Genomic DNA, 24,624 nt, shown 5'->3' on the forward strand with positions numbered 1-24,624 from the left:
AAAATGATGGAATGTCAGAGTCACCTGAGATGTGAACGCGCTCAGCCAGAGCTTTATTTCAAACGACAAGAAACTAGAATAAGATCACGCAGACCTGAGTGGACGTTAAGCTGTGGAAGTTAGCTGCTGGCATTGTGAATGAAAAATAACAAATTCTTTCAATGATGTACATGGAAGATATTACTTGCAATGAATGATGTATACAGCATCTGTTTTTGTAATTTTCTTTTACTGAAACATTTTTTGAAAGGAAGTTTTTATGTGATTTTCATTTTGACTTAATGCCTTCATGCATCCAGTACTGAGAATACTCAGCAGTAAACAGTATACACCTCTTGTCTCAAGCACGGCTAATAAAATGCCTCCGCTAACAGGCAGAAAAACACAGATGGAAAATGCTAATGAGTTCCTAGTTATATGCCAGACCTCCTTTAAGAAAGTTTGATAAGGTTCAACTTTATTTTCAGCAAGGAAGTGGTGTTCCTGTTTCTGTTTCACCTGTGCTATGTGCTCATTATTTTATTCTGAAAACTCGGTTTTAGCTCGTCTCGATCAGCATCATGGTGAAGACGTGGGTGAATGTGAGTGGCTGAAAATGGGACAGATGCTTATTACATCACAGATTAGACCAATTAATGCGACGGTGACAGGTTTGGGGGTTTTCTCGAAGCGGTGCTGCTGACGTCACTGACCTGCTGCATCTGTCGTGGCGACCGAGCCAAGACCGCTGAGAGTCCGGGGAGACTTGTTAGGAAGCAAAGAGCAGCTTCGCTCAGGCTGCTGCATCATCGCCAATGGATTTTTCTCTGAATAGCACAGGGCATGAACACACAAACAAACACACGCACATACACACTTCCTCACAGACATGCACACTCTATGTTGCAGGTGACTGCCTCCTCAGTGTCATGTAGCGTCTTTATTTTCATCTTTTTATAAATAGAGTGTGTGTGTGTGCAATTGGAGGCTTTTGAAAGTAATTGTTGGCCAGATTGTTATATAACTGTCAACAACAAAATTAATGCTTCTACTAAAATTCCTCCTTTTGGAATCACAAAGGCGCTCTGGACAGACTGTGTTTCTGTGTGTGGTTGGCAGGTGAGCTTTTATTAAAGTTTTGCAGCCAATCCCCGAGTCGCACAATGGCGGAGAGTGATGAATGCCCACAGCTAAAGTCCAATAAGATGGATTTGGTGGGAACAGCAGCTCCAGCTCACTCACTCATTCCCCATGTCTCTCCCTCTCTCTGTGTCTGTCTCATGCTCCCTCTCCCTCGCTCCATCACACACGCCCAGTCGCTCATCCACCAGCGGGGTTCCAAATCACTCGTTTGTTCGCGCTAGATCAATGCTCTGTAATCAACAGGGGAGGCGCATAGCTGGCCTCTAATGGATCGCCTCCTACCTGGGCTGCCCGTCTTGAAGTGGATCTTGCGGAAGCGTTAGGTGATCAGCAGCGACAGACACGTCAGCTGTCTCCTGTTGTCTCCATTGTGCGTGACCGAGAGATTGCAGCCCGCTGTAAGGACCACTTTGAAGGCTTTGAGAAGCAGCAGCATGAATGCAATAAGCCCACACTTAATTACATCCACACAAGATTTTCTGTTGGATTCCAGTGTTGCTGCCTGGCAGTGGGTGCCAACTGTGCTGACTTACTGCACATTTAAACATGCCCCTCACTGTGTTTAAAGTTTAACTGGAGGAATTACAAAAGCATAAACGAGTGAATGAAGTGTTTGTTGCCCTTTCGGGAATTTGCCTTTCACAATTGGCCTTTACAACATGCACTTAAACACTTCGGACACTAGCAACCTACGCTTTAAGCCTTTAAGCATAAAGAAAGTCGCACTGCCGAGTCATGTTGAAGTTTGGTGGTGACAAAGCGTGTGAAACCTATTTCTGTTTCCTCCCTGGACATGATCCATCTCTGTGTTTCGCCAGACAACAACGAATCTGACACGTACTGTACGTTTTTACTCAATCTGACAACCCAACGCAATGTCTGTTTGTGGAATCTGTTTATGTTTCCCTGACGAGCTCGTCGCAGCCCCACTCATGTGCTCTGTCTGATCTGTCAGATGTGGAGCTGGATGAATCGATGTTATATTGCCTCAAGTCTCAGGGTGCAGGTTGGGGTGGTTTGTTAGGTCTAACTTTGACACTGAGACAGTTTGCAACCTTCAGTGCTAGCGATAACACACCCAAAGATGGCAGATCAGAAAATGCTGATTTATAGAGCATTTGCTATAATACTGTCACATGGCTCAGTCCTTGATGGCAGCCACAGCCTGTATCTCTTGCCATGCTTTCCAACAACAAATCATGCGGAAAGTTGAGAAATTGAAAAGTTTGTGTCCTCAGATTTATTGAAAGGTTTTAGCATTTGTGTTGTTGTCAGTTGTTTTTGCATTTAGGTAAATCCGGGGAAAGTCTTTGGTAATCAATGATCATTTCTATGTTTTAATATCAGGGCACCAGTTATGAAGGTAGTTTATGTGCAATCTTTGAGTGCTCACAGCATGGGTTCTGCTGTGTCTGGATGATCTTTACATGAGGATAGATGTGAATGTAGACATGTATATTCTGCAGTATTTAACACCTACAAGCAACATGACCTGGTTACCTTAGCTGGTAATATGTAAAAAAACAAAAAAACAATAATGAATGGCATATTAAGAAATTATATTTAATGTAACCTATAAGATGTGTTGCCAAGATGACTTGAAATATAAACCTGTAATATGCAAAAGTTTGGCTTTGCGCTGCTGTTTAGACACTGAGAGATTCCTGTTGTCTCCCGACTCTCTCACCCTGTTTCCTGTCACTCTTTAGCAGTTGTATCTCAGGAAACCATGAAAAGGAACCAATAGTTAAAAATCACAACTTTTTACCCAGCCGAACAGTGACAACCCCGCGCCACAACATTAGGGCATGTAAAGGTGGACGGACAGAGAGAATGTTCTGCGCCATTTGTGAGAGGGCAGGTGGGACAGATCACAGAGGTGCAGTTTGTCAGAATTGGCTACCTGTCAAAAGAATACTCAAAACAAACAGGAGGCAGCGATTCACCAGAGAAACTGCTAACTGCTGCTAACTGCAGCTGCCATTAGTTAGTTAGCTCCGTTAGCCACGCAGCTGGCGGTGCAGATGGGGATCTCAGTGACCAGGCGAGTGTCGGTGTTTAAATTGCTAGCACAGAAACTTTGGATCAGGACGGGCTGAGACGAGCTGCTTAGCATGCTAACATCTGTAGATATGACGTCAGAGCATTGACGTGCACAGACTTTTTAAAGGGCAGGGGTGAAAATAAGGGCACTTTAGCACGCGTTTTGGCTCCCAAGAGGGCACTTTAACGCGTTCTTGCCACCCAAGAGGGCATGTTAGCGCGTGTTTTGGCTCCCAAGAGGGCAGTTTATCATGTTTTAACCAGCCAAGGGGGCAGTTTAGTGTGTTTTGCCAACCAGTAGGGCACTTTAGTGCGAAGTTTGGCTCCCAAGAGGGCACTTTAGCGCACATTTTGGCTCCCAGAAGGGCACTTTAGCACACGTTTTTCAACAATTGGGCCATGGGGGGGCGACCTTGTGCACACCACTGCGTCAGAGCTGTTAATTCTTCACATTCAGTTGATCATTTCAGATAATTTTTGCATGTTTTAAACTAAGATCCTAAATATTACACCTTTAAATGTAAACTATATAAGGCTCACGATGATATAAGCCGTCAGAAAAAAGTTGAGCGTCACCTCTGTGTTGGACTGAAGGCCCAGTATGACACCTCAACATTGTTGTGACGAAATGCTGTCTGATCAGAATCTGAAATCTTGTTCATCCAATTGTTGCCCTCCACGTCTTCCTCATGTGGATTAGTACTTCCTGTTGACATCTGTTCCATTTTTTGTTTCTCTGCTTCACATTAACATTCTACAGGGATGTCAGGGGCTATCAGGGTAGGTCCATACTCCACATATTGCATTCAAATAATAAAAAATCAAGCAGTGCAATGTGTCTCGGCCATGTAGATACAGCTCTGGCCTTTAATCCTGTACTTTGAATGATTGGTGCCCTCGATTCCTCTAGTAGCTGCTGCTTTCCTTTGATTGTTGTTATTTTCACTGAGTACTGCTTCCAGTCACAATGTTCAATCTAGGTGCACAGTGCCCGTATAAATTGCTTTTTTCACAGTAGAAAATCCAAAGCCATTCCAAACAGTGACATTTCATTTGCCAATTGTTTTTCATCTGGGGCTCTTTACCCCGATATTCTCTGACAGGAAAACAGCTGGCACAGAAACAGCTTGTAAAGCGCTGGACAAGCGCTCTGTGTTGTGTCTGGATGACCGAAGCCTTGAGCTCAGCGCCGCCGTCCCAGCCGTGTCACTCAGAACATAGACACAGCACAGACACAAAGAGCTCTTTAAACAGCAGCCACCAGCTTGTCATCAGGCTGCCAGTGATTGATCACTTTGACACAGTTCGGTAGTGTGTCATTATTGTGAGAGGCCATGAAAATGTGAGTGTTTTAGATGAGCTGTCATCTCTAATGAAATATTACTGTGGACTAACTGTAGATCAGATGGATGCTCAGAGGAGGATGCAGAGTTTGTATCATTGCAGTCACGGCTCTGCTGTGTTTAATGCTACCAAGGCTTTCTGCTTCTCCAGCTTGAGATTTATATTCTTCCTGTTGGAATACTAATTCAAACATTTGCTTAATTCTTCCTTAAAATTCACACTCCTGTGAGAGAAGGCTGGCATTTGCGTTGATCAGTCATGCACTCAGATCATGCCTTCCTCCACGTTCCCGAGTGTACCACGGTGTCAATTAAACCTGAGGTCTGCTGTGCTCTAGCGGGCTGACTCTGTTTAATGGGGCTTCATGCAAAGAGACTATCCATAATAGAATTAATAATGAGACACACTCGCGAAAAAAGAGCCCAGTTATCATCACCATCTCATCCGCAGTGAATTCTGACTGAGCTCTCAAACTCAGAAATAGAACATTAGAAACAACTGGACGTACCCCGGGCCTGGCCACAGGACTTCATGAGAATTCACGGTACATTAAATTCCAATGAGCTCCAATCCGACCTGGCTACCTGGTGCTGATTAAACCTGCTTGTGTGTGTATCAGCAGGGAGAGGAAAGAAGTATGGTTTTGTAGTTGCAATTCAGATCTATCAGCGGAGAGAGGCAGGGAGCTGACACGGAGCAGAAGGGTTTATTAGCACTCTTCTTTCTGCACGCTGCCACAGAAATAGAACAGAGATGAGATGAACGATACTGCTGTGGAGCAAGATTCGTGCTCTCGGCAGAAATCTCAGAGGAGCTGCTTAAATAAAATCATAAATATCAGACATTTTCATAAAATAAATGAAAACTGAAAAAAAAAAAGAAAAAAAAAAAAAGCTTTTACAAATCTCTACCTGATGTGAGTGATGTGTTTATAATTCCACTGGCAGCGACACTCGTTGGAGTAAACAGATGAGCTGGGCCATTGTCATGAACAGCAACTGTCACCACGGCTGAGTGGGAAAAGAAGAGAGCACCACATCAACTCAAAAGACATTCAACAGAAAATACAGAGGAAAGACATTCACTCACAGCACTTCAACCCAGATAATACCTCAAGTTTATGTCAACCTAGGCCAATATAAAGATTCATTTTATTTGAATGTAAATGATAGTCTTAAAAGTGCAGTGTGTAAGATTTAGGGGACCTCACTGCCAGAAATTGAATATAATATTCACAATTCTGTCCTGAAGCTAAGATTTGTTATGTTTTTGTTACTGCAGAATGATCCTTTTCCATCTACAGAGACAAACCAAACATCGCTGGAGAGAAGGCCCTTCACCTTTAAAGTGGCCACTGTAGGACAGGTTGAGGTGAGGGGTGTTCATGTTGTAGGAAGCTATGCAATCCTACACACTGGACCTTTAAACCTGTGACACTGTGACACTTTGTTCACTTCTTGGAAATTTATGAACATCGTCACTGTCACCGTTTGACAGACTGATCTCTGGGAAATGTATTCGACATTTTCATTTAACCTGCAGCTTTTAACCTCTGATGGAAACAGACCGACACTAGCCTTGTGTAAAATAGACTGCCCTCTCAGTCACTGGAATGATGGAGGACTCTGGCAGGAAAATGCAGAGTCGTCCAGCAAAAAGTTGAACCAGCAACACCATCTGACAAGATGCTGCGTCAGCCAATCAGATATACGTAAGGCCACAGTCCTGGTGGATTACTTTGTTACATGAGCGCCATCCACCTGCTGTTAACCTCGTCATTTGCGGAACCGTGAAAACTTTGCAGAGTTGTGAAGTCCTGTTTGTGTTACAAAGTGCTGTGTTTGCTTTAATGCAGGACTGATTTCAGTCTGAATCCTAGCTCTGCTTTTATTAGAGGAGTGAAATAGGTCTTATGATTTGCCTCAGACCTAATGCAAAGAGAATAGTCGCCTGTTGATAACTGCAGCTTTCAGCTCCACCTGAGGCTGGCCGGTGCCCAGTTCTCAGCTGTGGAGCTCCTGTCCATCTGTCTACAATGAGTGACTGTTTCTTAATAGGTGTGCTGAAATTAATGAATAGTAACGGTGACCAGCAAGTAGACGTAGACTGAATATATCTGTTTTACCACATCTGTATGAACCCAGAACAGACAGATTTCTCTGTGATCTGACTGCAGTCAATGGATCAGAAGGACACTGAAATAACAGCATCACAATGCAAGATTACAAGCCAACAACTTTTAAAATGCTTGTTTCCTGAATGGAGTATGGATCGATCAGGGCTAAGCTGTGCTGATACATATTTCCATGACTTACCAGGTAGTCCAACTCCCTCGGTCACTTTGCCCCATGCCAGCTCCTTTTTTGTCCTGTCTTGGTACAAGTGTGTATGTGTTATCGTACAGCTCTGGGTGTCTGCTAAAAAACACAATTAGTGTTCATTACCCTCTCCTCCATTGTTCAGTGTCTAGACATCAGTGATGTTAATCAGAAATCCCTTCTTAAGGCCATGATGTCGGTGTTATAGTATCAGTCGATCCCGGTCCAGGTGTATACTGTTAATTGCAACAGCGGCAAATGTATTTTTTGAAGTGAGTTGTTGTAAAAGTCAGATGTACACTACCAGTCAAAAGTTTGGACACACCTTCTCATTTAATGGTTTTTCTTTATTTTCCTGACTATTTACATTGTAGATTCTGACTGAAGGCATCAAAACTATGAATGAACACATATGGAATTATGTAGTAAACAATTAGTGTGAAATAACTCAAAATATGTTTTATATTTTAGATTCTTCAAAATAGCTGCCCTTTGCTCTGATTACTGCTTTTGTATTCTCTCGATGAGCTTCATGAGGTCGTCACCTGAAGTGTTTTTCCAACAGTCTTGAAGGAGTTCGCAGAGATGCTGAGCCCTTTTGCCTTCCCTCTGCAGTCCATCTCATCCCAAACCGTCTCGATTGGGTTTAGGTCAGGTGACTGTGGAGGCCAGGTCATCTGGCGCAGCACTCCATCACTCTCCTTCTTGGTCAAATAACCCTTACACAGCCTGGAGGTGTGTTTGGGGTTTGCGTCGCACAAAGACACGGCAGGTGGAACCAAAGATCTCAAATTTGGACTCATCAGACCAAAGCACACATTTCCACTGGTCTAATGTCTGTTCCTTGTGTTTCTTGACCCAAACAAATCTCATCTGCCTATTGCTTTTCCTTAGTAGTGTGTTTTTTAGCAGCTATTTGACCATAAAGGCCTGATTCGCACAGTCTCTGAACAGTTGATGTAGAGATATGTCTGCTACTAGAACTCTGTGTGGTATTCATATGGGCTCTAATCTGAGGTGATGTTGACTTGTGATTTCTAAGGCTGGTGACTTGGATGAACTTATCCTCAGCAGCAGAGGTGACTCTTGGTCTTCCTCTCCTGGCGCGGTCCTCATGTGAGCCAGTTTCGTCGTAGCGCTTGATGGTTTTTGCGACTGCACTTGGGGACACATTCAAAGTTTTTGCAATTTTCCGGACTGACTGACCTTCAGTTTCTTAAAGTAACTAACCAACTTAACTTCTGCACAACACAGCTGATGGTCCCAACCCCATTTAAAAGGCAAGAAATTCCATAGATGAACCCTGACAAGGCACACCCGTGAAGTGAAAACCATTTCAGGTGACTACATCATGAAGCTCACTGAGAGAAGGCCAAGGGTTTGCAGCGCTGTCAACAAAGCAAAGGGCGGTTTACTATTGTTTACTACATAATTCCATATGCGTTCTTTCATATTTTTGATGTCTTCAGTGAGAGTCTAAAATGAAAGAAAGAAAGAAAAAACCATTAAATGAGAAAGTGTGTCCAAACTTTTGACTGGTAGTGTATATTATAGATAATATATCATAGAAACATGATAGTTGAAACATGAGGTGTTGGTGGAATGATAGATGTGTGAGCAGTGGACAGACTGTGAACAAAGCTGTTGTGGTTCCTCAGAACCAGTGATTACACCCTCAGGGTGTGTGTGTGTGTGTGTGTGTTTGTGTGTCTCCTTGTCAGCATTGCAGGTGTGTGTGTTGCTGTGTGTTTATGATATGGTTGTCCCTTTATGCACTCGTGCCCGGCATCGAGGGTGAGTGATCAGGGCAGTCAGCGGGATTGAATCCAGCCAGGTCTGACCAGACACCAGGCTCTGCAGCAGGCGCTGGGCTCTTTCATTGCCCCCCTGTCTGTCCTCAAGCATGGCTGCTGCTGATAGGATCATGGCTGGGGATCACTCCTGCTAATAAAACTCCACACCCCTCCTCTCTTTAATTGGCAAGGGGTATTGGCTGCTTCACACTCACAAACAGTACTTAATTGCCATGTCAGCACGGGGGAATACCCATAAAACTGCAGGAAAGTGCTGCTTTTGGCTTAGCAAAGATTTTGCTTTATTGTATTGACATTTTGCAACATTTTCTAGTTCTTTATTTATCAAATATGTCATGTTGTTGTCTTGTGCATTTGGATATTATAATGATGGACAGATGAAACAAATAACAAAGCAATTAATAATTAAAATAATCACCTGTTGCAGCCCTGCTTTACGTTTGAGAGCAACCAGAAACAGACTAAGGATGCCTGGTTTACATGTGACTTACACACTGGACCATACAGTTCATTCTCAAATATAAAATCTCACACAAAAGCACACAAACAAGCTATTTAAAGGCATGTGTACACATCAAATACTAAAAACTGGACAATAAACCTCAAAAAATGTTTAGTAAGTAATGAGGTGATGAAAGAGGTAAGTACATGTTGTGTGCATGTGACATTTTCTTCCAACTGTATAACTTTTTAGATGATTTCTTTATGGCCTCTCATACTAAATTTCTTTAAGTCCAGCGTCATTGGAAGCGCATGACAGTCTGTGGACAGACACTGGAATAAATTGACTGCCCACGACTTGACAGAATGACTGTTTGGAGAGCGAGGTGATGATCCGTAGTTGGTGACACCTACGTCATTACCACAGCAACCCCTTACAGATAGGTTGGTGCTGTCTAGACACAACAATCCTATCTGATCTGACAAATGACATTGCAGACGCTCCGAGAGACGAGAGAATGGCTGGTGAAGAGAGTCAGAGCCAGATATTTTTCTCAGGACCAAAAAGGAGTGATAACTTTCAACAGAAATGACTCTTAACGACTGACACCATTGCTCTGTGTCTGCTAAGTGATGGTTTGCTCTCCTATTAGCCATGAGGGAAAAATACACCAGGTCTGTGAGTCAGTCTGTCTCTTTTGAACTTACTCTGTACCGAAATGCAGCTTTACTTTCATTGCTTGATCTGTTTTTACATGATCATGTTTAAGTCTAAATGAATATTTAATGAAACCCGTGACAGCGTGTTACAGCTGATCATGATTTTGCTTTGCTAAAACACAATATAAACATTTATATGTTTATATGAACATATTACTTAGTTATGTACATGAATTATTCTTTAAACATTTCAAGGACTCAAGTCAAAATCATAACATTAAGATATGCCTGTGATATTTTTCATCACACACACACACCCACACACACACACACACACAGAGCAGCACTTTAATGATCAGTGGTGTGTTTTCTGTGTTTTGTGTTGCGCACTGTACACGCCACAGCCACACACCATGTCTCTCTGCAGCTTTGCTCATCATATCAAGTGATATGTTTTGATCCGCAGCCTCTTTGAAGTCAGATGTAATAAATTTGCTCATCAATTACACTGTCTGGCTCGGCCCTCTGTGCGTGTTTTGTTTGGTGTCCGCTCTAGTTAATTAGAACAGAACGTGTCGTGTCGTCCTTGAGATAGCAGCTAATAAGTACGAGCTCTCTGAATCGCTGCTTCTTAACGCTACTTTGCTCTCCCGGCAGAGAGGAGCAGGATGCCGAATGGAAGGGGGACCCACTGTGCGCTGAAAATAATGTGCAGGCAGTCATCTGTGCATTGTGAGGGCGGCCTCACTGAGAGGTCCTGCACAGCTCCCAGACCTCACATTAACACTGTGTTGTGTTGATGTGCGAGCTGGTTTGGCATTCCCCGGATGGTTTGTGGCATTCCAGCTCCTTGATGTTTGAAGTGAAGCGATAGTCGTACGCTACTATCTCATGTTATCAGCTGTTATCAGCGCCGCTGGCTTTGCCCTGTTGTGTCTGCAACTCATCACAGAGATGTGTTTAAAACATTGAGCTGCCCAAACACCACACACAGACAGATCTGAGAGCATGCAGGTCCTGGAGTAGGGCCCAGAGACCACCAGGGTCCATGAACACTGGCGCTGGTTAAGGGGAAAAAGGGGGATTAGACTTTTTTGTGCCCTCACTCTAAGGTGTTATTGTACAAGGTATTACAGTCATAGTACATGGGCGATTATATATATGTCACCTAACATGCACCTAATTGCACTTGTGTTACTTGCTGAGCCTCCACAGTTGGCGTGACAGCAGATTTGTTGTTGTAGGTGAGGGGTACCAGCACATCACTGCAGTCACAGAAAAGTTCATACTATCATCACTGTGGTCAGTTACTGAAGTGATACATGCTGTGTTTGCTGCCAGAGAAGAGAAAGTCCATGTTCAGGTAACGTTACAGCTTCTTCCTGCATTCTTCACAGCAGAGTTGGTCCGGACTGTGAAAAGTAATTGGCACTGGGTCGGCTCTGCCTGACCTGGTTAGCCCCGGCACATCAGCCCGGCCTGGCAGGGATCTGCATTTCCATGACACCAGGGCCACCCGCTTGAAGGTGTGTCTTTAACTGATCACACGCTTGTGTTGAGCATTGGTCACAGGAGCGACTGTAATTGCTCCCTGTAGTATTGTCGAAGAATCAGTGCTAACAAAGCTTTGCTAACTCTGTAGTAAACACATCTCCTATGAATCCTTCACAACAAAAGTCCCCTGTTATGTAGTTATTTAAAAGCAGTGGCTCTGCAAAGGTAACAGCAATCACATTGATCAGCCAATCCGGCAATTGATTGCACAATGTTGATTTTGTGCTTTAATTTCGTTTTACTCTCGATGCAACACACCGGAACGTTCCTGCACCTGCTGGCTATTGTAACGATAACTTTCCAAAAACAGCTCCAACTCAGCTGGAGCAGCAGTTTCCTACATTTTTGTCTCTCAGCTTGTTAACATTGCTCGGAACTGTTGTTGACAGCAACAACATGAATTTGACATTTAGATTATTTTTCTACCATCGATACAGTTTCTCGACACTAAGGTTTGTTAACAGAAGAAACACCATTTTGCCACTTGATTATTCTCTCCTTTAAAGTGCCAACAGGCAGCAATGTAATTAATTTGCAGGGCCTCTTATCTGCCACTGACATTATTACACTAGCAGTGTTCAATCACACTTACAGAATGATATATACATAAACCCTGCAGCTACATATATCCAATAATTACATTACTGCATTATTGGGCATAGTTATATTGGCAGCAGATATAACATGCAGCCCTATTCATTTCACTAGCTACTCTGGACATTGTTGTAAAATGTTAGCCTGTCAGAATGACTGTCGGATTTGTTTACTTCATCATAACAATAAAGGCAAAGTAATTTACAGAAATTGGTGAACCTTGCAAAAAATATGAAATTGTTCTCGGTGTTGTGTCGCGCTGCAAATAATGAGTATTTTCTTAATCATTTAATTGTTTATGCCATAAAGTGTCATACTAAAAGGATATGCGCCAAACTGCCAGCTCATCTTCCATTAGCTCATTTGGTCTCAAGAACAGCTTAAAATGAACCCACTGGGGTTCAGTTAATGTGTCATAAAAAAGTAAAATGATGCAAACTTTCACACTGAGGTTTTTGTTTAACAACTGATCAGCTTAGTGTTTCAGCTCTAGCTGTATTATGTGTGTCTCTTCTGGTTTGTTCGATTTAAAAAGTTGTGATTCTGCCCTGAAAAGGTCCGGCACACTCTCCTCATTTTTATTCTCAGCTTGAACATTAAAACACCTTAGCAGTCTGCTCTGTACACATCTAATTGGTTTGTATATTAGAACATAAGCACAGAGGCTTGGATAAAAGCTCATTCTGTCCCCCAAACTCTCCCTTTCTTCGTGACCATTGGCTCTCCAATTAACAACCTCCACTCAGAGCATCGACGCCCCTCTTTTGTGGCTTTGTCAGGCCAGAAATGTGCTGGACAGACCTTTTGTTTGAGTGGTTACTCATGTCTCTGCCTTTTTGTTCCCTAATAGCCCATCATCTGGGCCCTGTCCCTCTGACCCCGCGCCTCTGACACATAGCTCTGCCAAACGACAGGGAAAAGGCCACAGCTCTGAGGACTGGAAACGTACAAGAAGTTATATCAGCATGTTCTGAATAATAAATGCAATTAATGCATTAATGATCCATGTTGAATTTAATGCACCACGATAGGACTTTCTTGGGGAACATAGTTGAAGGTTGAGTCTCACTCCAAGGTCATCGAAAACAACGCTTTGAGTTTGTGGCTCAGGTTTGATGCCAGCCCAATGCATCGGTATCTGAAAACTTGGAGAAGAGACCAAGTTACCTAGTGTTGAATTTACTGACAAATCTGAAAGTACTGGTTTGATAGATCTGTTTGTTGTTCTTGATTTAACCAGTAGTACCTACCATAGAGAAATGTTCGTCTTGTGACCCCTTGGAGAAATCAGTCTGCAGCAGTGTTTATAAGAATGCCAACACACCTTGATCCAGTAAATCCTGTTTTCACTGTAAACAGAGTATCGTCATGAGAGACGCAGAGACCAGGCAGGCAACGTCAAATGTCACTCAGGATGGGAGGCAAACTCATTAAGTTGGGGATCAGACAAAGAGACAGAAGTCCAAAGGTACAAAAAGCAGGCAGGGATCAGACAGGTTGAGGTAGTGGCTGGTAGGGCTCGGCTGTACGTCATTTCATATGGTTGCAGTGATATGAGACAATCTTTGGTCCTAGATTTTAAATATCATTATAGTGATCCAACATGTGAGACGTTTTGTCTTCACCTGGTTTTAAAGGCTCCCACAGAACAGAGCAGATCTAGAATCATGTTGGTGATCTGATGAATAATGCACTATAGAGTATAGAGTTGTTGAGTGTTTCCAGTGAACGTCATGGGATTTTATCAATGGTTATTTTTTAAGCTGACTTTTTAAATTCAAATCTAAATTGCTCCTTCAGTTCGCTGACGTTTACATGGTGTTCTGCACCCACACTGGGGATTGTTTTCCCGCGAGTCTTGTTGCAGACCGTCCTCTATAATGCTCCCGCGCTCAGCCTGTATAGTAACAGTCTAATGAAACCGGTGGCCAAAATTGAACAGTCTCTTACTCGCTGAGCCCTCTGAACTAGTTGGGTGAGTTCGAATCAATACAGGCCCGGGGGTGCCCAGTTCACACAATGAAACCGTATCAGGTAGACACAGAGCGAAATGCAGTCGATAATATCACATTATGGTTTGAGTTTGTGTGAATGAAGGTGTGAGACTGTGGTTGACAGTGCCAAGTGAAATCATAATAGAGTTTCTGAGGGCCAGACGGAGTGTGTTATTACAGACTGGGGATGTGGAAAGGTATAAAATGGCTGGCTGCTGTAACAGGTGTGTGCTTGAAACTTGAGGCTGAAGTATTAATGTGTGTCTCTTTGTGTATGTGTGTGTGTGTGTTAAACGAGATGGACAGAGAGATTCTGTAGCGTCTCCACCCTCAGTCGTCTGTCACTCAAACCATGGAATGATAAACCAGTGTGATTTGCCATTTACTGACCATTGATAGCCATCTTCTAAGCCCATTATCCTTCAATCGAACTCTTCCTCAATCACTCCCAGTCAAATCACTCTCTTCTCACTCTTCTCCTGATTGTTACTTCCAGTACAAGTGGCTTGTAATTGGAATCCACTTTTGCGAGAAACCAACATTTATTTGGTCGCCTATTCAGTGTGGTTTTGAAGTCGTACAAAAATAGGGTTGTTGAAATCTCCAAAAAATGAAACCAGGTAACAGCTGCAATCAGGAGCTGTTTGAGACTGAACATCGCTGCTGTATTTTCCTGCAAGTATAGTTGTTTAGCAGAGGTGGTGCTGCTCGGTGGGTGCAATCTGGTGAAGTTTGTCACATTGCTGAAACTATTCACTACTTGAATATAACTTTGTGTTGTCACATTGGTTTTTACATTTTCAGATTTTAAGCGCAAGAAAATATGGAAAATGTAATTAATGTTGTCAGGTGCTTTTAGAATTTCATCTCCAAAGTCAAAAACGTTCTTGCTAAAATATAATAAAGAAAGATCTTATTTACACCTATTTTGTCCTCACCAGCAAAATGCCTGTGAAGCTGTTGTCAAAACTGCTTGATCGAATGTTCATCTGACGGTCAGTTTTAGAGAATAGCTTCAGTAGATTGAGGACTCGTCTCCCTGCTGTCAGCCTGCTGCTGACTCCTCTCACAGAAACCTGTGACTTCAGCTACAACTGCTAGAATAACTTAATGCTATTAGCCTCATTTGAGAGTTAATTATGTAATCTGACGGCATGAAGTATTAAGTCAAGGGCACTAGTTATTAATTTAATGGAACAAATTACTAATTAGTACACCGATTATTAATTTGAGGATACAAATGACTCATTTGTGTGCAGAGTTTCTACCCCTGCTGCCTGCCTGGCCTTGTACAGGTATCAACATGTGACGACAAAACAATCTGAACCTAGGACTACTTTAACACTCGCTCAGGAGCTTTCAGCCTCATGTTACGGCCCTCATCTGCATGTATGAATGTTTCTCAGTTGTGATGGATGTGTAGATGTGACATAGGCTGACTTATTTGCTGTATATCTAGTGTCCCAAATCTGACTGTTAAATGTATTCACTATATAGTGCTCTCAAAAACGATGCCAATTAGAGCTGCCAATTAGAGTAATTGTAAACTGATCACCAACTATTTTGATAATTGATTGATCAGTTTAAGTCATTCAAAAACATTTCTAAATTCTCTGATTGCAGCTCCTTAAAGCTCACATAAGGTGCTTGTTTTCAGGACAGTATTTTTGGTTTTGGTGTCTACCAGAAAGTTTTTACATATCACACGCAACAGTGACAATAAACCAGTCAGGGATGATGCAAACATGATGGTGATTAATACATTCCAAATGTCAGTGCACTGCTCCCTGAAACTATTGACTATTTGTTATTTAGAGAGCAATGAGCGAGAGGAGGAGGGAGTGATTTGGGGAAACAACCATTTGCTCAACAGTTTCAAGACGAAGGAGCAAACTTCATCTGCTGTGATTTTTTTTTTAGAACGGAGAATGTTTTGTCAGCTGCTGTGTGCAAAGTCAAGAATGAACTGTCAATCTCCAAACTATGTTGTTTTTCTGTGAAAGACTTTTATTACGTGGTTCACCAGCAGATATCTGCACACGATATATTTGAAAATGATTAAAAGACGAGTAAGAAGACAACCAAAATTGCCCCAGAAAGAGAGAAAATAGAAAGGCATTCAGACAGTCAGGTTTTATACAGAGCCTCTTTATCCCTCCAATCCCACGGATTGCACACAGTCACACACATGCTTATGAACAAAATGTGCACACACACATCCGGTGCCTTTTTCCCTCCATCCCTGTGTTTTGCTGCCTCCCCTCGCATCAAACCTCAGTTGACAGTCCCACAGCTAGACGAGTATATCAGATGGCACCTTCCCTCAGGCACCATAATGCCTTGATTCCAGCACAGCCTCTGATTTGATATCGGACATAATCCAGACAGCGCCTGCCAACCTCACCACCTCATCAGCCCTGTCACTCAATGTTGTCCCCACACACACGCACACACAAACACACACACGCACACACACACACACACACACACACACACACACACACACACACACACACACACACACACACACACACACACACACACACACACTCACACACACTTTTTTCCTCCAGTCTAAGGTCAACCCTCCCTCATCCCTATAGAAGATCCATTCTCTGGTTGTGCCTCCCTTCTCAAGCCTGATTGAAGAGACTCAATAAGAAGAGGCTCAATAAGAAGAGAATCTTGCCGTGGCCCCTCCGTCACCCTTTCTTTCCAAGAAGAGAAAGAAAAAAGATCTCCTATCTCCCCCTGTAGCCATCTCCATCGCACATTCCTGCATCCTCCCCCCCAAGTGTGTTGCCTACATGTTCGTCTCCCGTTCCCTTGAGACTCACATGAGGCCCCCGTCGGCCATGTCCACCCCCCACCCCCCATTGGGTGTTGCGGGCATTAAAGAGATTGGTGGGGTTGAGCTATTCAGTCGAATTAGACATGGTCAATGTAGCCTTGACTGGACCAAACCCCCTGAGGGCACGAGGGGAGAGGCTGAATGGGATGGGAATATGGTGGCAATATGCATCCTGGGAGGGGTTGTCGGCATTCATCACGATGTTGTAAGGCTGGTTTGATTTGTTAGTTTGATTAAGCAGAGACACACGCAAACACACGTACTGTAATGGGCTTTTTTTTTATTAACCTCTTCAACTGAGCAGGAGCGACGGTAAGACAAAATGACAGGTGTGAAATGAGCTCTGCTGCCTTCTGTTCTGTTTAAAAACCTGCTTGATTTACACTCAGAATTGGAGGCATCGATCTCGTGTTCGGCTCCTGGAGGAAACAGGTGTTATTTCCTTCTGTTCTAATTCATTTTAGTGTGCAGGAGAGAATTCCTGCGAGCATTTAGATGAGGAGGTATTGGTATTCCTGTGCCATACATGCTAATGATGAGCGTTGGGAGGATTGCAGCAGGCTCTGTAGGAGCAACACATTCTTCATGCACTTAAAGCTCTGGAGGGGCTTAGCTTGAAATCCTGCTAAAAGACGCTTAACAATGATGTCTAATCACTTCTAACGAATCAAAGAAAAAAGTAAAAGATTCCTCCTGCGGGAGCTTCGCTGCAGAAATTGGCAATTACATTTCTTATCTTCTGTCCCTGATGACAGATGTTTTTAAAGCAGGAAGCACTCATTTTTTATTTTTCGTCACCACTGGTCACACGGACTTCCTGCCTTCTTCACTTCCAAAATGGCATAAAATGGGCGGTTCTTTCATACCCATGGTGACTGCTTCCCAATGGGACGGAGGCAATTTAATCTGTGTTGTAAGCTTCTGATGAGATCTGGTTCAGGGAGTTAGCATTGAGTTGTAATTAGATGTACTCCCCTTGCTGGCCAGGTTAAAATGTAGAAGCAGGCAGGCAGCAGAGGTGCAGTGGACTCTGGAAACTCTTGGTCCATAAAAGTCTCCGGGGAAGCGAAGAAAGAAATGAGAGGGCAGAGAGCAAAGAAAATACGGAGTGATAAAAGGAGGAGGGGGCTCAAAATGAGATAGGGGAGAGGGTTTTACGACTGGTACGAGGAGGATCGACACACCTGCCGAGAGGCCCTGCTGCCCGGAGGAATGTGATGGGCTCCGACAATCTCAGGGATGCATTTTGAAAAGCACTACTTACAGTCCCCCTGCTACCCTCTTTTCCCTGAGTCTTTTCTTTAGCTGAAGGCGAACAGTAACACTTGGAACCTTGGCTGTCAGACTGAGCCCTCGACTGACACCACAGCTTACGCCAAAGTGAGCGAGGGACGTTGGGGAAGTGATTTATATTGCCCTTTTTCAGTGTTTAGGCCTGCGTCGACCCTCTGCTGTCCTGAAAGCCTCTTTTATCCTTCCATGCATGTCTTCAAACAGCAAAGCAGCAGTTTTTTGTTGGCCATCAGAGAAATGACAGGTGGGTCAGTTGACACCCTCACTGTCATATACAGCACACGGATTACTATTATCACCTCTAATCTTGTTCCATTCGCCTGCTCCGATTGTTTCATTGTCTTCAGCACTTCACTTCCTCGTACCGTGTTGCATCAGCGGGCAGTCCGCCATGCAGCTCTCCCGGGGAGACTGTTGAGGTCTGTGCCGAAATACACTCAACCTGGTTCCCGCTGCTTGACTACCAACTTGCCGCTCTGTTGCCATAGATACACGTTGGCATTGGCAGGGGCTTATGAGAGCTGTGCTCAGGAAAGGTTGAGATTTACTGGCTGCAATCTGGATAAAGAGAGGAAGTTATTTTTTTAAAAGGAGAGCTTACCTTGTTTGTCTAGATTGAGCCTTCCAAAATTATCTCATTGCAGCACCAAAGCACTGTAGTCTTTTTTATTCTAAGCCACTGGGAGAAGAACTGTCGTACTGCTCTGGGTTGTTTACAACAAGCTGCACCACGCTGAAGCATCCCGGTGGGATATTAATGCAGCAACCCTTCACAGGAAATACACCGCCTCTAGCTTTGAACATTTAGGTCAAATTATGTGTCTACTGTAAATAGAGTAAACAACAAGAGGTGAGAGAGTTCACTTATTCAAATATTGTTCTTTACAGTACAGTTACAGTTGGTAGGTAGTTGTCTTTATATTTTGACCTTCTCTCCAGAAAAAGTTAACTTTGGTCTAAACGCATTTGACTGTTTTAGTTGAAGATATTAAAAGTGTTTCTTTGTGTCTCAGTATGTGGAGTGCCGTGTCAGTGTATGATCGACAGCAGCTGGCCGGGACCGGGTATCTGTTATCTAAGTAATATGCATCCATACCTGGAATGGGCAAACGTAATCTTGGGTCTTGCTCCGGAGTAACAGGAAGTGGTGAATTTAAGCCTGAACTTAATATAAGGTGATCAGAAGTTGATATATTTATGATTTATAGGAAAACTGTTTACAGAACAGCCTCAGAATTTAGCTTCAGATCAATGGTTCGGATCACAAGAGAAGTGTTTACAGAACAAACCTAAATAAGTAATCTTCATTTAGCCAATGAGGATTTTTCCTTCGTACATTTGACTCATGGATTATACTCATACTTCTCAGCTGAGAACTCAGCTCACTCAGCCCTAGTAAACAAACTTGTGCTGTAGCTTACACGCCACGGGGCACAGGGTGTGTTGTTAAAGCAGTGCTACTGAAGAGTAAGGACCACAGCAGTGTCTAATAGGACCCAAATGACATTTGCAGGTATGTTTACATGCTGTTTTATGTGCTGCCGCCGAGCAGCTAATTAGCTATCTTGCCTGCAAACTGACATTAGCAGTGCAATTCTCCACAGTGAATGTTTTGTTATTGGCTCATTCAATAAGCCGAGGTGCAGAAGAAGACGTGTTTGTGTTTGTACGTTAGATAAGAAGGAGACTTTAGCTGTAAAGTTGATGTTGTCCAGGGTCGGGGGCTGTTGTGCATCAGGAGGCTGTCTTGCAGTCAGTCAGTGCACCTGTCTGCCTATGATGAAACAGTTATGTTACCTTTGTATATGCTAATATGGTGACGAGAAAGATATCTTTTTTGGCTAGGGGGCACTATCATTAAACCAAAAGGATATATGAAATATGAATTTCTCACTTTGGGTTTCAGATTTTATTCTCGATGTAGAATGCAGATCATGTAATTTACAGGGGTAATACGTACGCTGTAGCAGACAATAAAAAGGACATTTAATTTCAGCTGGACTATAGAAAGAAGTACTTAATCAAAGCGATGAAAGCTCATAAATCCCAGACTAAGGTGTTTAAAATGACATTGTCTTGTAATCCAGCTCAGTCTTGGAGAATAATTAACAAGATATGCAAGAATCTGAAACCTTAAAGTTGGTGAGGTGCTTTACAGTACCTCCGACTCTTTACCACTCAGCCCCTGTGCGCGTACGGCCCACCATTGTGGAGACTGGACATTTTCACAGCGAATACTTTCAATACTTGAGTACACTTTAGAGGGACCATCACTGGCTGCAGGACTTGGAGTATTTTTACATGATTGCGGGACTGAAAAATGTCTTCCTCCTCTGCAAACACCATGTACACAGCGTTAAAAGCAGTTGATCTGTGTCCTCATTGATCACTATTTATTGACAATGAGAAGACGTGCCCGGACATCTATTAGTCCAATCCACACAGGCACCTTGTAAGTCCTCAGCATATAGAACACCTTTAATCGACTCATCGTATCCGGCAGGATGTCTGACTGACTGACTGACAGGCAAACAGCTGGCCAGTGAGTCTGCTTAAAACACTCCACTGTGTGTGTGTGTGTGTGTGTGTGTGTGTGTGTGTGTGTGTGTGTGTGTGTGTGTGTGTGTGTGTGTCTGTCTGTCTGTCTGTCTGTCTGTCTGTCTATGGATTGTCCTGGTTCCTCGCTGACAAACTGTTGCTAATCCACAGCACACACACAGTAGGACAGGAAATTGGATGGACTCTATCAGGACTCTTTGGAGTGGCTATCAAGAGCCTGCTCTGTAAAAACACACACGCATGCATACAAATACACACACACAGACACACACACACACACACACACACACACACACACACACTCAGGAGTGGATGTTGGCACACAGCATGTGTCAGTTCTGCCTTCTTGCTGAGACCCAGTGTGGTGTGTGACCAGCTGTCCATGGCTGGATTTTGCCAGTTTCCAGAGCTGAGACTGTGTGTGTGTGTGTGTGTGTGTGTGTGTGTGTGTGTGTGTGTGTGTGTGTGTGTGTGTGCCTGTGTGTGTGTGTGTGTGCCTGTGTGTACATCTGGGTTTGCCTGAGTATGTGACAAGACTTTCTACAGACATTTTTGACATCCACACACTAAACCCATCCTGCTGCTGACAGTACGCCTCCTTGTGTGTGTCAATGCTGAGATAACTCATCCACCAAAGCCTGAACTTACAGCAGAGTCCTGCTTGTCTGTCACCATCTCCTGCCCTTTCTGCTCTCACTCCAGCTTTTATACTAATGAGAGGATTTGTAGAGTCAGCCTTTGACTTTCAGGACTCTGTAATTTAATGTGAATTAAGCACCTGCCCACTGCCTTTCTACGGATGATGGAAATAAAAAAAAAATGGTGAGGTGTCCTGAGTGGCAAAACACTTAAGCATGAAGTTCTCACTTTGAGTTCGCCCAGGAACCTTAATTACATGTCATCCTGCACTGTCTCTCTCCTCGTGTTTCATGTCACTCTGTGTCAGGTGTCATCAACATGAATGTAAGAATGTGGAGTCTGCCGAAGGAGTGATTTTCTACATCATTTATACCACAGTAGCCCTCCCTCTAGTGTCCCTGGTTGTATTATGCTGCTTTGTGTCACTTAGACTGAACTTATGTGAAAAATTATGTGATAACCATAATGTATTACATTGAATACACAGGTTTTTTTTCACATAATGTGAAGAATGAGGAAACTGGAAAGTGTTTATGAAGATAACCAGGTGCCCGTCGGTGCAGAGCCTCAACGGTAATCAGCGACGGCTTAAAAGAAATTAGGAAACAGACAACCAATAACAAGATGCTAAAATTCAGAACATATGGTTCCTCATTTTTCGTTTCAATTAAAAGTATTCCTGCAAGTTTCACTTTGGTTGAAGCTGGTATCAGATGTAATTAAATTGAAATAAAAACCATATGAGTGAAGAGAGGGTTATGGATCATATAACCTACATGAAGGTTTAATGCTATTAAAAACATGAAAGGAGCAAATTTGACAGTCACCCGCTTTGTTAGAAGTTATTTGTATTAAATTATTAGATGTCTAGATGTTGACATGAGCTGATCAGTTGTGCTGATTCAGTCTTATTAAGATATACATTTTAGCTCAAAGTTACAGATGTGTGTCAGAAATTTATCTCAAATCATATGTTGTGTCTCTGATAATGTGTCTCAGAGGATTCATATATGAGGAAATCTAAATGGTCCAAGGATTAAACCTTGAAGGACACCACAAGCCCATTTGGACCATTCCCTGCAATTCAAACATGAGGAGAGTCAGTCTAGGTTTCCACCAGCTGTCTATATATTCTAATTTACACACCATAGTGCCCGTACTATGTCCTATAGTGTCAAACACTGGACTCATGTCAAGCTGCACTGACACGGATCAGTCACTGTCACCTGCTTTAAAGTTTGATTTCGATTTTTCTTTCTTTTTTGACCCTCTACAGCCAGTCATTTCGAATACATTAAACAAAAGCCGCTCTCATCTCACTAGTCTCAGACAGAGAAACTGGGCTTGACTTGTAATTGTCCTCTAATCTCAACAAGGTTTGGTTACAGGTAAGAGAACCCAATTACAGACTAGCAGCAAATAGCAGAGGGCTAACAGGCAGTTTACTTGGTTGTTGGCTGGATTACAGGTGGAGATGGGAATCAACGTCAGTCATCGACTTATAGGTGATGATAACTGGAATGGATCAAGATCAAGCTAAATTCTGAGGCTGTTCTATAAACAGTTTTCCTACAAATCATAAATTTATCAACTTCCGATCACCTTATATCAAGTTCAGGCTTAAATTCACCACTTCTTGTTATTCCAAACCCTTCCATATCTTTCTAAGTGCCAAAAAAGCAGGAACATTACCAAGGGGACCTGGTGGGTGGACACCAGCTCTTGATCAATGCACACACAGTAATTTAGCCAATCAAATAAGGGTAAAGCAGAAAAAGATGTAAAAAATGCAGTGCTGGAGGTCTTCCAGGAATACCAATTAGGATCACTAGATCCAGAAGCACATACACACTGGGAGAGGGCAAACTCAGAGACATGAGCAGGAGATGTCAAGTCTTGACTTGATGGCTCACTCCAACATTAATGCTTGCTCTGTAAATAACAAACAACTCTTTGAAAATCAGCCATCTGTGGCACAAAGGCTGCTGGCTCTGGTGGCCTGTGTGCCCTGCAGAGGGGGATTACGCTTTCTTCTGCTGTTGGGATGTGTCAATCTGTGTGGCAAGATTAGAAAAATGTAAAAAAGTATGTCAATGGCTGAAACTTTTTTGGCACTGAAACGTCATTATTTTCATGCGTAACATATGTCTTATAAAATTAAAATGGGCCCATGTTTGGTGAGAACCAGGCACCAACATGTTCAAGGACAGAACAAGAAGCCTTTGTATGATACAGCGAGTCAGAGACCTGTGACCTGACACATCCATCAGGTATCCTGAACGCAGACCTTTACGCTGTATCCCGCAGGGCTCTTTTTCAGTGAGACTTGAGACACATCCAGCAGGAGCAGAGCTTATTGAATACTTCCACCTGTTTCATCAACAGTATGTTTGCTGGCAGAGGCTGGGGGCCTGTTGACTCCACTGTTTGCAATGACAAACATGGGCACTCGGTGCATTTGCCTAATTAGTTACCAGCTGTAGTGAGAGGGATAATTGATTGCAGGGCAATATGGTTGATTTGCAACTCAACCAAGCTAATAATTTGTTATTGATTGAAGCATTAGCAAGGAAAACACTACAGAGAGATGTAACCCAGCCAAAGAGCTGCAGAAAGTTGATGCTCTCAGTTTTTAATCTACTTAAATGATATTACACCTCGCTAAGCTAACATCGTAAGGAGCGCCGGGCGGCAGATGATGAACTGCTGGTTTCAGCTCGGCACTGTAGACTCATATGTTATGACTGGAGGAGATTGCGTTTACTCAGGAAGCATGAGAGAGTCGGCATGTGTGTTTTGTGTGTGTGTGTGTGTGTGTGTGTGTGGGTGTGTGTGTGTGTGTGTGTGTGCTGGCTAGGTCTACTTAAATAATATTTGAATATGAAGGTCAGAGAATGACCGGGCATTATTCATGTGTTGGCATGTATCACGCTTGCAGTGATGAATATCTTTGAGCGTGCAGGAATCAAAGCAAATAGTTGTTTGAGGAGTTTTTTTTTCCCCGTCACACATTTTAAGTGAGTTCATTTCTGCTTCACTGGCTTGTGGAAACTTCCGCCTCATTGAGCAGTCCACCACTGCTTTCAATTTTCTCATTTTAATCAGCCATTAAATTAACTCCCAAAGTTTAATTGCACATCTTAAATAATTATTTAGAGGTTAGGTATTTCTATGAGATGGCTCATTGCTGAAGCGTGAGAGTTTTTGCGGCTGTCTCTCCACACTGTGTCCTTCACACTCTCCCTCCCTGTGTTTTACTTTATTCCGCTTCATATCTCGTCTTTCCAGCCACCCTCTAGTTACCTAACATCCTTGCTTTCATCCCACGGTTATGTGCTTTTCCCAAAATTTTATACCTTTGCATTATTTTTCATTCTCTTTCTGTTCCTCTGTGTTGG

At 43.0% G+C, this 24,624-nt stretch overlaps 1 protein-coding gene across 9 annotated transcripts in view; it reads left to right on the forward strand.

Annotated features, from left to right (window-relative positions):
* Positions 1-24,624, forward strand: part of sema5ba (sema domain, seven thrombospondin repeats (type 1 and type 1-like), transmembrane domain (TM) and short cytoplasmic domain, (semaphorin) 5Ba) — a 185,419-nt gene that overhangs the window by 49,327 nt on the left and 111,468 nt on the right. For 2 of the 9 annotated variants that reach the window (XM_030428587.1, XM_030428590.1), the window contains one exon: positions 5,791-5,880. The exons of the other annotated variants lie outside the window; for them this stretch is intronic. The gene's annotated coding sequence lies outside the window, so the exon portion shown is untranslated. The remainder of the gene's footprint in view (positions 1-5,790; positions 5,881-24,624) is intronic. 9 annotated transcript variants of the gene reach the window in all.

The sequence above is a fragment of the Sparus aurata genome, chromosome 9, assembly GCF_900880675.1.
Source record: "Sparus aurata chromosome 9, fSpaAur1.1, whole genome shotgun sequence".
Classification (NCBI taxonomy): domain Eukaryota; kingdom Metazoa; phylum Chordata; class Actinopteri; order Spariformes; family Sparidae; genus Sparus; species Sparus aurata.